General features: G+C 34.7%; 2 pseudogenes; both read left to right on the plus strand.

Moving 5' to 3' along the window:
* Window positions 1-716: 716 nt before the first annotated feature.
* On the plus strand, window positions 717-2,889 carry LOC11432474 (probable disease resistance protein At5g43730; annotated as a pseudogene).
* An 8,067-nt stretch (window positions 2,890-10,956) lies between these two features.
* LOC11427334 (probable disease resistance protein At1g61190) lies at window positions 10,957-13,082 on the plus strand (annotated as a pseudogene).
* Window positions 13,083-15,167: the final 2,085 nt, after the last annotated feature.

Genomic DNA, 15,167 nt, shown 5'->3' on the forward strand with positions numbered 1-15,167 from the left:
CTAGAATCCAAACCGAAAACAAGTGTTGCCACACATTTAAATTTTAGGATCCAAACATCTTATTTACATGCTTCAAACCTTTCTTGAGTCAAAAATAAATTTCATATTTTTTTCTTAAATTTTTAGCACAAAAGAGGTTCGAAGTATTTAGATGACGTGTTCAAATCTAAATATTTGAATGACTCGGTTTATATATGTTTTTTTTCTCTCCATAAATTACTAGCATATGAGAGATTCGAAACATGTAAAAAGAGTTTATATTATAAAATTCAAATTATTTTCGAATAACTTTTGTTCTATTCATGTAAAATTTCTGAAGAAAGACAATTAGTCACCGTAAAACCGCAGCTAAAACAATCATGATTATTTGTTTTCTCTTTGAAAATGACGGAAAAACATATTTCAAATTTTAAAATAAAAAAAAATTCAGACTGAATTTTGAGTTTCTAAAGAGCGCACAAAAAGGATGATGCTATAAGAAATTATGTACTTATATAGCCCAGTCAATGCCGTGGGATGCAATGTCTGAATTTTATTTTATTTCCCAAATGAAAGTGGATAGTACTTGCAACTTTGTATTGTTTTTCCTTTAATAGTTGAGTTGATGTAATTAATGTGATGGAACAATTGAATTGTTCAACTCATCGTAATGTTTAAGAACCACTTGGCCACTTTTTAACCAAAACTTACGTGGACTTTATGATATTGTCAAGTATATATATATAGATGGATAAAGCTAACTCAAGCTAATAGACAATCATTCAAATTTCACTCCTTTCTAGTTTCAAGCTAATTCTTTCTGCTTGCTGCAAACATGTGTGAGTTCAATTTCTTTCACTTCAACTCTTTTCTTTATTTGTTTCATATAATGCTCAAAAGAAGTAAAAGCATAACTCTGAATTTTTTATTTTGTCATAAGTTAATCTATAAACAAAGCTGAAATTATGCTGATTTAGATGTTTCTATTAATATAAATTTGCAGCAGGAAAAAACCCCTATGCTGTTGCTCAGTATGGTTGTCTTCTTGTAAATCATGCTGTAAAGAAGGTGGTAGATGAAGTTGATGGAAATAAATCTGTATCTGATTGGTTTAGCAAAGGCTATATGAAAGTTGAAAGACAAAAGAACAAACTCTATTCAAATCGCGATCGTGTGCATGCAAAAGTTGAAGCAATTGATCCTAAAACTGAAAAGGTCAGAGATGTTGTGTTTGAGTGGCTAAAAAAAACAGACATAATCATACAAGAAGTGGAGAATCTTGCAGTACAATCAAAACCACCATCATGGATTGAATTTAATAATTTGCAGGAAAACATTAAAGCACTAAATAAGAAATGTAATTTTGATCCATTTTCAATTATAATTCCAAGTTTAGAACACTTCTCTTTAGGAAATAATTTTGAGTGTTTCAAGTCGACAGAGAAGGCTTCAGATGAACTTTTGGAAGCACTGCAAGATGATAATTGTCGTATAATAGGATTGTACGGTAGGCGTGACTCTGGTAAAACTACATTGGTGAGAGTAATGGGTGAGAAAGTCATGTTTTTAAATATTTTTGATGAGATTTTATTTGTCAATGTGACCAAAAACCCAAATATCACAGCAATGCAAGATGAAATTGCTGACTCCTTGAATATAAGATTTGATAGAAACAGTGAAGCTGAAAGAGCAAGAAAAATATTATCCACAATAGAAAATATGGATCATCCTATACTTGTGATCTTTGATGATGTTCGGGCAAGATTTGACCTACGGGATGTAGGAATTCCTTGTACTAGTAATCTATGCAAGGTTCTTTTGACCGCACGTAGCCAAAAATATTGTGACTTAATGCATTGTCAAAGGGAGATTTTACTTGATTCATTATCTACAGAGGAAGCTTCGACTTTGTTTGAAAAACATTCAGGCATTCTCGAAGAGGATCACTCCTCCTCATTTGACTTATTGAATGTGGCACGTGAAGTTGCTTTTGAATGTGATAGGTTACCAGGAAAAATCATTAAGGAAGGGTCTTCCTTAAGAAGTAAATCATTGGAAGAATGGGAAAAATCACTAGACAATTTGAGACATTCAACGGATCAATGGCAGATGTTCCTCAGTTTTAGAGGGGGGGATACTCGCTACTCCTTTACAGGTAGTCTTTTTCAAGCTTTATCCCAAGGGGGATTCAAGATTTTCATGGATGATAAAGGATTGCACACTGGAGACCGAATTTCACATTCTCTTCGAAATGCAATTGAAGCAACAAGACTTTCAATTATTGTTTTGTCTGAAAACTATGCAAATTCCACATGGTGTCTTGATGAACTTGTGAAGATTCTTGAATGTAAGAAATGGAATAATCAATTAGTTTGGCCAATCTTTTACAAAGTAGAGCCATCAGACATAAGGCATTTGAGAAAAGGTTATGGCAAAGACATGGCTCAACATGAAAAAAAGTTTGGAATAGACTCGGAGAGAGTACAAAAATGGAAGTCAGCTTTGCTTGAAGTTTCTAATTTGTCTGGAATGACTTACGAGACTGGATATGAATATGAATTTATCCAAAAGATTGTGGAAGATGCCAATAATATTAAAAGTCGTTTGCAAATACGAAACATATAGAAAATTGATTTGGTTGGCAATCGTTTTTGGATTTTCGAATGATCTAAAAGTTGTTCTTATGTCAAGGATCTAACGGTGGTCCTTATTTTGGATGTAAATTTGCTTTGTTAATTGTACAGTTTTGCATTTACAGTCTCTCTTGTAACTTTGTGACTCAGGTCCTTTTAGGCTGTTGTGATGTCTCCTCCGATAGACCGGATCTTGAGTGGTGGTGGAACCTGAACGTTTGAAGTAAAATCACTATTGAGGACCTAATTGATCACTGTTGGCGGTGTTGGTGGTTTTTCTTTGAAGGGTTTTTGGTGTTTTTATTTTTTCATTTTGGTGTAATATTGGGATTTAATCTCCTTATATATATATAATATATATTTTGCCATTAAAAAAAAAAAAACAAAGTCTCTCTTGCAACCAGATTAAATTGCCTCTTTTTTATTACATGATTGAATTCCCTCTTGTAAGTTAATAGATTTACCAAATTATACATCGAGAAAGAATATATTGACCCTTAATAGAGAGACTCATCATCATTATCATTCCTATGCCCAACTCCTGAAGGCATGAGTACCGTTTACAATCCTCTGCTGACCGTGATCGAAACTGGCTTCACGGAATTCTGAACATTTTGTTTGTGGATTTATGTACCTGTAAACAACAATGATGTAAGGATCCAATCTTTCATTAAATTTCCATTAAATCGGGCTTAGAGATTAAAATAAAGGCTAAACTATAAAAGGCGTATCGAATGTTCATAAGCATGAACATGACCAGCAAGAACTAAATCAACACTGGCAGCATAAAGGAATGGCTCCATGACTGTCATCATATCATCCCCTGCACTTTGGTGTCATAAGTTGTTTCAACAAATTTCCATAATCTCTCCAAGTTAGTTTATGATAGCAGCTTATAACTTATATGAAATACAGTTTGGCTTGTTTTATCTTTCGTTAAAGAGATAACTTATGTTCTGTTGCCGTGAGTTTAACTCAGTTGATAAGGACAATGCATGTTTCAAATCTTAAACACCACAAAAAAAAGAAATAACCTATGAAATGTCAAATGTGCCTTTTTTTTTTTTTTTTTTTTGCTTTTATGTTTTAGTCCATAGCTGGAGTTGGACATATAATGTTGTATTTTGTTCTTTTGTTTGTATCTTGTTACTTTGTTCCTCGACTACTCACATCTTGTGGTGTTGAAGCTAATAAAATTATTAGCCGATTAAAAATGAAATAAAATGTTGTTAGTTATGATTGAGTACTTTGATATTGCTAATCATTGTCTTACTTATTTTTTTCTTCTTTCCAGCCAACAAATTTAGAATCAGCAAGAGATGGTAGAGGTTCATCTGAGTCCAAAAGAATGTCTCATTTTAATGTGTAATTTTACTATATTAACGAAGCGTTAATGCTTTTTTTTCTCTCTTTCAATTAGTGCAATTTCTCCCTTTCAATTTCTTCTAATTTATTTTTCTACTAACACAGATGAATGATAACTTTGTAAAATACACTATACATAAAATATTGTTCAAATATCATGGTTCCTATTCGATAGCATATAAATCTCCCAAATGTGAACATCTATGTAGCTACACCGTTGCTTTATGGACTAGTTTAGTAAAAACTTCAAAATTGCTTTATGGACTAGTTTAGTAAAAACTTCAAAATTTTACAATAAAAAAACCTGAAGTAAAAACGGGTTAAAGTTTTGTAAGTCCAATAGGAATTAAGTTTCTAGAATCAATAATTATAGTTTTTTTATTTCCCAAATGAAAGTGATCCGTAATTGTCTCACAACTTGCAACTTTTTTTTATTGCTAATTGGATTTGTATTATTCAATTAAGAACAACAATTGGGTTTGGGTTGAATTATTCCCATTTATAAAAAATAAATACACTTTCATGAATCATCATGTAAATCCCTCAAAAAAAAAAAAAAAAAAAGAAGAATCATCATGTAATAAAATAAGGGTCTTCTTTTCTTGGTCTAAAATAAGGGTCTTTAATGATATTAAATTTAGAATATTATTTCAAAAAGGTAAATATTATAAATTTCACGGGGAAGGAGCAGTGGTGGAAACTGAACCACCAAAACTACCGAAAACGAATTCTTGAGAAGCGGAAGAACGTGAAATTTCTGATGCGGAAGCTTCAAGATCTTCTTCTTCATCACCATTGGAATTGTTGAGATTGTCTTCAAATTTGTGGTCTGGAAGAACAGGGAAATCGTGCCACGATTTTGGAATCGTGACACGATTGGAGGTGCCGTGAGCTAGGGTTGCAGGGTGCAAATTCGTGACACGATTTGGGAAAATCGTGACACGATCGTGAAACTTGCTCGTTAAGTATCCTTGATAAGGACTGGTCGTTCCTTGGGACGGACGCAAATCGTGACACGATTGGGAAAATCGTGACACGATTGGAACAGAGGAAGACTAGTACTTAAGTGTTCTTGTGCAGATTTGAAGAGAGAGGTTGGAAGAGAGAGACTTGGGAAATCAAAGGGGAAGCTCTAGGGTTTAGGGTTCTTTGATTAGAGTATCTCTCGGGTTGAAAACATGGGAAACACCTTGTAGAGAGAATCATTGAGTGTCTTGGTGAGATTGGGAAAGGGGTAGAAATTAGGGTTTGTTCATAGTGAACTTGTCAAACTAATTTCTTGTAACCTCTTGTATCCCTTTTGTAAAGAACTCATTTGATAGTGGATTGGAGAGTTCAAACTCTCCTCCAGAGTAGGTCAAGTTTGGACCGAACTGGGTGAACAATCTCTTTGTGTTTATTGTTTTCTTCTTCCCTCCTTGTTTATCTTGTGATTGTTGCTTTGTGTTTCACACTTGGTTCCTAGATTAGATCTAGGTGGTGTTTTGTTGTTTCTTGCTTGCACAATAAACTTTGTTTGGTGGTTACCACTCTCCGTCGCTCCACACATCATTATTCTTTGTATTGGTGTGGTTCGATCCGGCCTTGGAGGCTCGGGGATTCACAACAATTGGCGCCCACCGTGGGGCAACGGTAGTGATTTGGTTTAGTGTGTACCATGGGTTCAAAGTGAGATATTGAGAAGTTCACCGGGCTCAACGATTTTGGGTTGTGGAAGGTGAAGATGCAAGCGGTGTTGATTCAACAAAAGTGTGAGAAAGCTTTGAAGGGTGAAGGTGCGTTGCCGGACACCATGTCACAAGAGGAGAAGACCGAGATGGTGGACAAGGCGAGGAGCGCCATTGTCTTGTGCCTCGGGGACAAAGTTTTGAGGGATGTCGCGAAGGAACCAACCGCGGCATCGATATGGTCTAAGTTGGAATCGTTGTATATGACCAAGTCGTTGGCTCATAGACAATTCCTTAAGCAACAACTCTACTCATTCAAGATGGTGGAGTCAAAGACCGTGATGGAGCAATTGGCGGAGTTCAACAAGATCCTCGACGGTTTGGAGAACATTGAGGTGCAACTTGAGGACGAAGACAAGGCTATACTCTTGTTGTGTGCTCTACCGAGATCATTTGAATCCTTTAAGGATACCATGCTCTATGGCAAAGAAGGCACTGTCACCTTGGAAGAAGTTCAAGCGGCTTTAAGAACCAAGGAGTTGACCAAGTCCAAGGACTTGAGAGCGGATGAAAACAGTGAAGGCCTTAGTGTGTCAAAAGGAAATGGTGGAGGTAGAGGCAGCCGAGGAAGCTCAAAGAGCGGAAACAAGGATAAGTATAAGTGTTTTAAGTGTCACAAGTTGGGACACTTCAAGAGGGATTGTCCGGAGGAAGATGATAGCTCCGCGCAAGTTGTGTCCGAGGAGTATGGAGATGCGGGTGCTTTGATGGTGAGTTGTTGGGAGGAAGGTGAAGGTGAGGGTTCTCACCTTGGAGTTGATTCCTTGTAGACGGTATGGTTCGTCTGGAGAGACGTTAAACACTCAACGTCAGCCTGGAGAGGCGGTGGTGAGAATACTCATGGTTAGTTTGGAGAGGCGGTGATAACAATACTCGTGATCAACCTTTGAGGTGGAGTGGCAAGGCGGAAGCATAGTGGAAGTACGCATTTGGAAGTTGAGGCAGAGAAAGCTCAACTTGAGGTGGAGTTGGTAACTCCGGGAATGTTACGGCTATGGAGGCTTTGGGAGTTTATGCTCTAGTGGTGAGCATGTGGATTCTTCATGAGGACGGAAGGTATTCCGGGGTTTGAAGAATGTATGGGGTGACTTGTGTGATTGCCTAAAAGACCAAGGGTGATCGGATGCAAGGTGATCTTCGAGGAGGCGGGAGACGTTCCGTAGTTGAAGATGGTTTGGTGAAGACTTGTGGAGCAACTTGGTGTAGAGTTGGATGCAAGGGAAAAGAAAGGGGTGGTTGATGGTTAAAGTGGCATCATCACCAAATTAGAAGTCAAGGTGGAGAAATGTTGAGATTGTCTTCAAATTTGTGGTCTGAAAGAACAGGGAAATCGTGCCACGATTTTGGAATCGTGACACGATTGGAGGTGCCGTGAGCTAGGGTTGCAGGGTGCAAATTCGTGACACGATTTGGGAAAATCGTGACACGATCGTGAAACTTGCTCGTTAAGTATCCTTGATAAGGACTGGTCGTTCCTTGGGACGGACGCAAATCGTGACACGATTGGGAAAATCGTGACACGATTGGAACAGAGGAAGACTAGTACTTAAGTGTTCTTGTGCAGATTTGAAGAGAGAGGTTGGAAGAGAGAGACTTGGGAAATCAAAGGGGAAGCTCTAGGGTTTAGGGTTCTTTGATTAGAGTATCTCTCGGGTTGAAAACATGGGAAACACCTTGTAGAGAGAATCATTGAGTGTCTTGGTGAGATTGGGAAAGGGGTAGAAGTTAGGGTTTGTTCATAGTGAACTTGTCAAGCTAATTTCTTGTAACCTCTTGTATCCCTTTTGTAAAGAACTCATTTGATAGTGGATTGGAGAGTTCAAACTCTCCTCCAGAGTAGGTCAAGTTTGGACCGAACTGGGTGAACAATCTCTTTGTGTTTATTGTTTTCTTCTTCCCTCCTTGTTTATCTTGTGATTGTTGCTTTGTGTTTCACACTTGGTTCCTAGATTAGATCTAGGTGGTGTTTTGTTGTTTCTTGCTTGCACAATAAACTTTGTTTGGTGGTTACCACTCTCCGCCGCTCCACACATCATTATTCTTTGTATTGGTGTGGTTCGATCCGGCCTTGGAGGCTCGGGGATTCACAACAGGAATCATCTTCGTCATCAGAAACTGGATCAAAATCGCTATCTCCATAGCGCTCTGATACCATGATATGAATCAAAGGATTACATTGTTCTAGGTCAAATGCAATGGAAAGATAAATTGTGTAATTCTCTCTAGGAATCATTACTAAGAAACAATTGTAAAAAAGATAATGAAATAGTATATAGGTGTAGCTTATTTATAGTGACTTGGAGTACCTAACTCCCTAACTAACTTTCTACATAGATAACTTACTCTCCAAGATATCTTCTTCACTATACTCTAATATCTACTACTAAACTACAAAAAAATCGTACTCTAAATTTTTATTTTTTTATAACTATCTTCGATTAAACTCAAAATCTTCTTAATTTTTATGGGTCCAATCACCATTTTCCAAAATAAAAAAATAACTTATTTATTTTTTGAAAATTTATTTCATGGGATGCAATGTTAGAATTTTTTTTATTACCTAAATGAAAGTGATACGTACTTGCAACTTTCTATTGTGATTTTTTGGTAATGCTATTTGGATTTGTTATTCTAATAATAAACAACTCTGCATTGTTTGGGTTGACTTCTATAGTATACTATAAAAAAATGGTACTCCACCAAAATTTTATAATCATCTTCGGTTAAACTCATAATCTTGTTAATTTTATGGGTCCAATCGTCATTTTTCAATATAATAAACTAACTTATATATTTTTTGAAAATTTATTTTATAAGATGGGATGCAATGTCAAAACTTTTTTTATTTCCCAAATGAATGTGATATGTACGATCCCAACTTGCAACTTTTTATTGTTTAATGCTACTTGGATTTGTTATTCAAATAAAAAATAACCCAAGGAATTGCTTGGGTTGACTTTATTTAAAAAATTAAAATTATGAGAGGGGATGTGGTTGACTTTTTTTCACACGTGAAATGACCTTCTATTTTCTTAATGCCTCTAATTAGATCACAAACCTGCGTTACATAAACGAATTGACTTATTTTACACACATATATATGTTGCTAACTTAGACCAACCTAAAAACATTAAGGACTAAGTTAGCAAGTGTGTATTTTTTATTTAGACAAAAACACTCATTTGTTACTTGTGTGAGGAAGCAAGATAGGGCCACCGACGATTTTTCAATAACATTATGATCGCACCAATGATCAACATTAAACCATTATCTTTTTACTTTAGTCTTGGATGTACTTACATAACATATTCAAGAGCTAGCACTGAGATGTATGCTTTTATACAGATCATGTAATCATACTTGAAGAGTTGAGGGAGGAATTGAACGGAAGATTGGAGACATAGAGACAAGCCTTAAAAGCGTATAGCTTCTACCTAAGACAAAGTACATGAAATGTAATTTCAACAAATGACAATATTTCTACTTTAGAAGTAAAAGTTGGAGATCTAATTATCATCCCACAAGTTACACAATGTAAATACTATGGGTCCATGGTACAAATCGACGAAGAAAGAGAAACATATGTAAATCATTGAATTCGAGTTGGGTGGTTGAAAATAAAATGTGCATTGATAATAAAAAGTCGTTTGTCCCCGTGAGCATAGCTCAGAGACATGCATTATTATATGCAGCGGCTGGGGTTCGAACTCCGGACACCCCACTTATTCACCTTAAAAAAGGTGAATTCTAGCCACTAAACTACTTAATAAAATAAAAAATGGTTTTGAATTTTTACCAAAATAATATACCAGTTTAGAAATTTTCATATTTGTGGCTTTATAATCCAGTTCATGATTTTTTTAGGGGAATTCAGTTCGTAATTTTTTTTTTTTACGGGATTCGGTTCATAAGCATAAAATTAGACAAAATTTGTATTTATATCTATAACTATAGTATTAATAAGAGGATACAATAATGTCAAAATAAAATAAAAATGATGATGATAAATAATTTTTTTTTCAAGTAGTTTAATGGTTAGAATTTCACCACTTAAGGTGAATAAGTGAAAAATACAGAGTTCAAAACTTTCACATATATAACATAATATCCCTATCGACTGAGTTATATTCATGATAATAATTCCTTTTTTAAAACTATAAGAATCTTAATATTATAAATTATCAAATAAAATTTTACAATTGTTTTTTATCTATAAAAGTGGAAAGACAGACATGTTAATACATATATATTGAAGCTAGTTTGAATAATAAAAATGCAAATTAAGTTATTGTCAACTTGTTATTGTCAACATGGTATTTCCTAGCTTCCATATCTTTGATGAAAATCCAACATGTATCATTAATTTAATTTTTAATGAAAAGATATAAGTTATTTTTCCTAAAAGAAAAACTTAGTATTTGAATTCAAATACTAAGTTGATAGGGTTCGAATCCCGGTCACCCCAATAAAAAAACTGTATGCAGCTAATATATGCAAAGTTTCTGACCACCACAAAAAAGCTAATACTCCCTCCGATCCTTTATACAAGAAACAAAAGACATAAAACATCAAGACCAAAGATATACATTGAAAATAGTCATCTTCATTTAATACACTTCTACATTTAAAAAATAATCCATGAATACCCCTAAATTAATTCCTCTTTATTCCACTAACTTATTTACTTTTAATTTTCTCTCTCATAATAAATAAGGGCACAAATGAAATTTAGCTTCAAACATACTTGAAACTTGGTCAATCTTCTTCTTATAAAAAGGACCAAAAAAATTCTCACTTTTGTTTCTAATAAAAAGGACCGGAGGAAGTACATTTGAATCGTTTAAAATTGAACAATTTAGAATTTAAGCATTTGGTTTGCTTTTAATTCTGAAATTCAAAATTAAAACCTAAAATGTTCAATCATGATCGAACGATTCTGATGTACTCCTAGTTAACAAGTAACAACATTGTACTCACGTGCTCCCAGCTGGACACGACAAACTCAATCCGTCAACTAGGCTTGTTTGGTCATTAAAGAATGGTACTCCTCGTAGTACTTATATATATATAATTCAGCTCATCATAATGTATACAAAGCACTTAGCCACTTTTTATATTTAAAACCAAATGGAGTAGTAGTTGATGTAGTTAATGCAAGGGAACAATTGAATTGTTCAACTTATCGTAATGTTTAAGAACCACTTGGCCACTTTTTAACCAAAACTTACGTTGACCTTATGATATTCTCAAGTATATATATAGATGTATAAAGTAAACTACGATCTCAAGCAAATAGACAATCATTCAAACTTCACTCCTTTTTGGTTTCAACCTAATTCTTTCTGCTTGCTGCAAATATGTGTGAGTTCAATTTCTTTCACTTAAACTCTCTTCTTTATTTGTTTCATATAATGCTCAACAAAAGTAAAATCATAACTCTGAATTTTATTTTGTCATAAGTTAATCTATAAACAAAGCTGAAACTATGCTGATTTATATGTTTCTATTAATAAAATTTTGCAGCTGGAAGAAAACCCTATGCTGTTGCTCAGTATGGCTGTCTTCTTGTAACTCATGCGGTAAAGAAGACGGTAGAGGAAGTTGATGGAAATAAATGTGTATCTGATTGGTTTGGCAAAGGCTATATGAAAGTTGAAAGACAAAAGAAGAAACTCATTTCAAATCGTGATCGTGTGCGTGCACAAGTTGAAGCAATTGACAGTAAAACTGAAAAGGTTAGAGATGTTGTGTTTGAGTGGCTAAAAGAAGCAGAAATAGTCATGCAAAAAATGGAGAATCTTAAATTACAATCAAAACCACCATCATGGATTGAATTTAATAAATTGCAGGAAAAAATTACAGCACTAAATAAGAAATGTAATTTTGAGCCATTTTCAACTACAATTCCAAGTTTAGAACACTTCTCTTTAGGAAATAATTTCGAGTGTTTCAAGTCGACGGAGAAGGCTTCAGATGAACTTTTGGAGGCACTGCAAGATGATAATTGTTGTATGATAGGATTGTACGGTAGGCGTGACTCTGGTAAAACTACGTTGGTGAAAGTAATGGAACAGAAAGTCCAATATTTGAATATTTTTGATGAGATTTTATTTGTCAATGTGACCAAAAACCCAAATATCACAGCAATGCAAGATGAAATTGCTGACTCCTTGAATATAAGATTTGATAGAAACAGTGAAGCTGGAAGAGCAAGAAGAATATTATCCACAATAGAAGATATGGATCGTCCAATACTTGTTATCTTTGATGATGTTCGGGCAAAATTTGACCTACGGGATGTAGGAATTCCTTCTAATAGTAATCGATGCAAGGTACTTTTGACCGCACGTCGCCAAAAATATTGTGACTTAGTTTACTGTCAAAGGAAGATTCTACTTGATCCCTTATCTACAGAGGAAGCTTCGACGTTGTTTGAAAAATATTCAGGCATTCTCGAAGAGGATCACTCCTCCTCATTTGACTTATTGAATGTGGCACGTGAAATTGCTTTTGAATGTGATGGGTTACCAGGAAAAATCATTAAGGCAGGGTCTTCCGTAAGAAGTAAACCAATGGAGGAATGGGAAAAATCACTAGACAATTTGAGACATTCAACTGCTCAATGGGAGATGTTTCTCAGTTTTAGAGGGGAAGATACTCGCTACTCTTTTACAGGTAGTCTTTTTCAAGCTTTATCCCAAGGGGGATTCAAGACTTTCATGGATGATGAAGGACTGCACACTGGGGACCGAGTTTCACCTTGTCTTAGAAATGCAATTGAAGCATCAAGACTTTCGATTATTGTTTTGTCTGAAAACTATGCAAATTCCACATGGTGTCTTGATGAACTTGTGAAGATTCTTGAATGTAAGAAATGGAATAATCAATTAGTTTGGCCAATCTTTTACAAAGTAGAGCCATCAGACATAAGGCATTTGAGAAATGGTTATGGCAAAGACATGGCTCAACATGAAAAAAAATTCGGAATTGACTCGGAGAGAGTACAAAAATGGAAGTCAGCATTGCTTGAAGTTTCTAATTTGTCCGGAATGACTTACACGACTGGGTATGAATATGAATTTATCCAAAAGATTGTAGAAGATGCCAATAATATTAAAAGTCGTTTGCAAATACGAAGCGTATAGACTATAGATTTGTCCTAGTGAGATGCCAATAATCTTATGTCAAGGATCTAACGGTGGTCCTTATTTTGGATGTAAATTTGCTTTGTAAATTGTATATTTTTCCTTTATAGTCTCTCTTGTAACTAGATTGAATTGCCTCTTTTATTACAGGATTGAATTACCTCTTGTAAGTTAACAGATTTACCAAATTGTACATTGAGAAAGAATATATTGACCCTTAATAGTTATATGGACTCATCATTATCATTCCTATGCCAACTCCAGAAGGCATGAGTAGAGTTACAATCTTCAGCTCACCGTGACCGAAAATGGTTTCACGGAATTCTGACCACTTTGGTCGTGGATTTATGTACCTGTAAACAACAATGATGTAAGAATACAGGCTGCGTGCATACCAATAAACAACCTTAATAGTTATATGGACAGATTTCAGACAGTAACCAATTCAGATAACACATTTTTATAATGTGTCTGGCAGATATTATTTACCTATGAGCTAAGCCTTCTCGGTTTCCACCATCACCAATAGTTATCTGGACGGCGCCACCAGGATCCAATCTTCCATTAAATTTCCATTAAATCGTGCTTAGAAATTAAAATAAAGGCTAAACTATAAAAGGTGTATCGAACGTTCATAAGCATGAACATGACCAGCAAGAACTAAATCAACACTAGCAGCATAAAGCAATTGTTGTTTTGTCTGAAAACTTTGGATATTCGACATGGTGTCTTGATGAACTTGTCAATATTATGGAGTGCAAAAAGACCCGTAATCAATTAGTTTAGCCAATATTTTACAATATAGAACAATCAGATGTAAGAAATGAAACAAAAAGTTATGGTAAAGCCATGGCAGCACATGAAGATAGAGTTGGAAAGAAATGTGAGAATGTGCAAAGGTGGAGATCGGCTTTGTCAGAAGTTTGCCTTACTTGAAGGAAGATTTAAGTTCATGTTACATTGATGCATTGTCAAATAAGGAACTAATTTGTCAATTCTCTGCAGAAGAAGCTTAATTTCTACTATAAGAATATGCTGAACTTGCCATTTGAGGAATACTTAATTGATCCGTTAACTATGATAAAAACTAATTAAAATAAATTTTAATGTTTACTGACCTTCCTTTTGCATTGGATCTCATGAGCGTTTTAGTTGTCACTTTTACAATCTCTACTTTCAACACTTACTAAAGTGGAATGACTTTTATTTTCAACCATCATTGCCCTGATATATTAAACAGGTTTAACTCTATTATTAATTGGTTTCTAAGTTACTTGCTACAAATTTATTTCTACATTGATCTATACCTGTTACAAGTGTTTGCTACAAATCATAATGCCTTGCTTTATCTGGCAAATATTAACTATAGAAAAATTAAATGCATAAACATCACTTACAAGCTGTTAATGTAAGGTTCAGTATTCTCTTAATACCGAAGTACTAAATTGACACTAGAAAAATGTTATAATCTAATGGTAGAAACAATATCATTTATGCAATGTACGTCATAAGCAGTAATTATGGCTGTCAATTTTTTTTGTTGACTAATTTATCTAAGTTAGTCTTAAAAAATCGAAGTTCTCTCAATTGTTAGCGTCTAATCTATATGTTTAGCAAAATCAAGAACCTTCATTCATTCAACAAAAGAAGAATATAGTGGTCGTTCGACACTCCGTCTCTTCAACTGCTGTCATCTTATCAACTGCAGGGTCATCCCTAAGAATTCGGAGGCTCGGCTCTGGGAATGAAAAGATGTCAGTGATAAAATCAATTTTTTTTTTTTTTTAAAGCAATGTTCTATTTATATTTTTTAAAAGATAAATATAAGGTGTCGTATATATGCGGTACATCCAAAGGTGAAAATGACTACCGTATTTATGAGGAACCCCCACCTAACACTAAAAGCAAGAGGACCTAATTCTAATAGGCCTAAAAGGCTAAAACAAGGGGACAGAAAATGGCTGGGGGTATTAAAAACAATTGGATGGCAATAGTACTAGTGGGTATTAAAAAAAATTGAGGTCCATGACTGAGGGAGGCCCAGGTCTGTTGAGCTGTTTGCACCCGCTCAGGGCCGGGCCTGTCTACCTCTCTTACAGATAATCTGGTTTTTCTAATTTCAATATGTAACATTTTTTTGCTGGATTCACAATTTTTAGTCCATAGACAACTTTGCGACACTTTTTACAACTTCACAATTTATAAAAATCTGACATTTTTTTAATGTTACTGGTAATACAAAAAATGTTACAAAAATATAAATATGTAACAGTTTTTGAATGTTACTGTGTTGGAACAAAATGTGTTTCACAATGAAC

This window comes from Medicago truncatula, chromosome 5 (genome assembly GCF_003473485.1).
Source record: "Medicago truncatula cultivar Jemalong A17 chromosome 5, MtrunA17r5.0-ANR, whole genome shotgun sequence".
Classification (NCBI taxonomy): Eukaryota; Viridiplantae; Streptophyta; class Magnoliopsida; order Fabales; family Fabaceae; genus Medicago; species Medicago truncatula.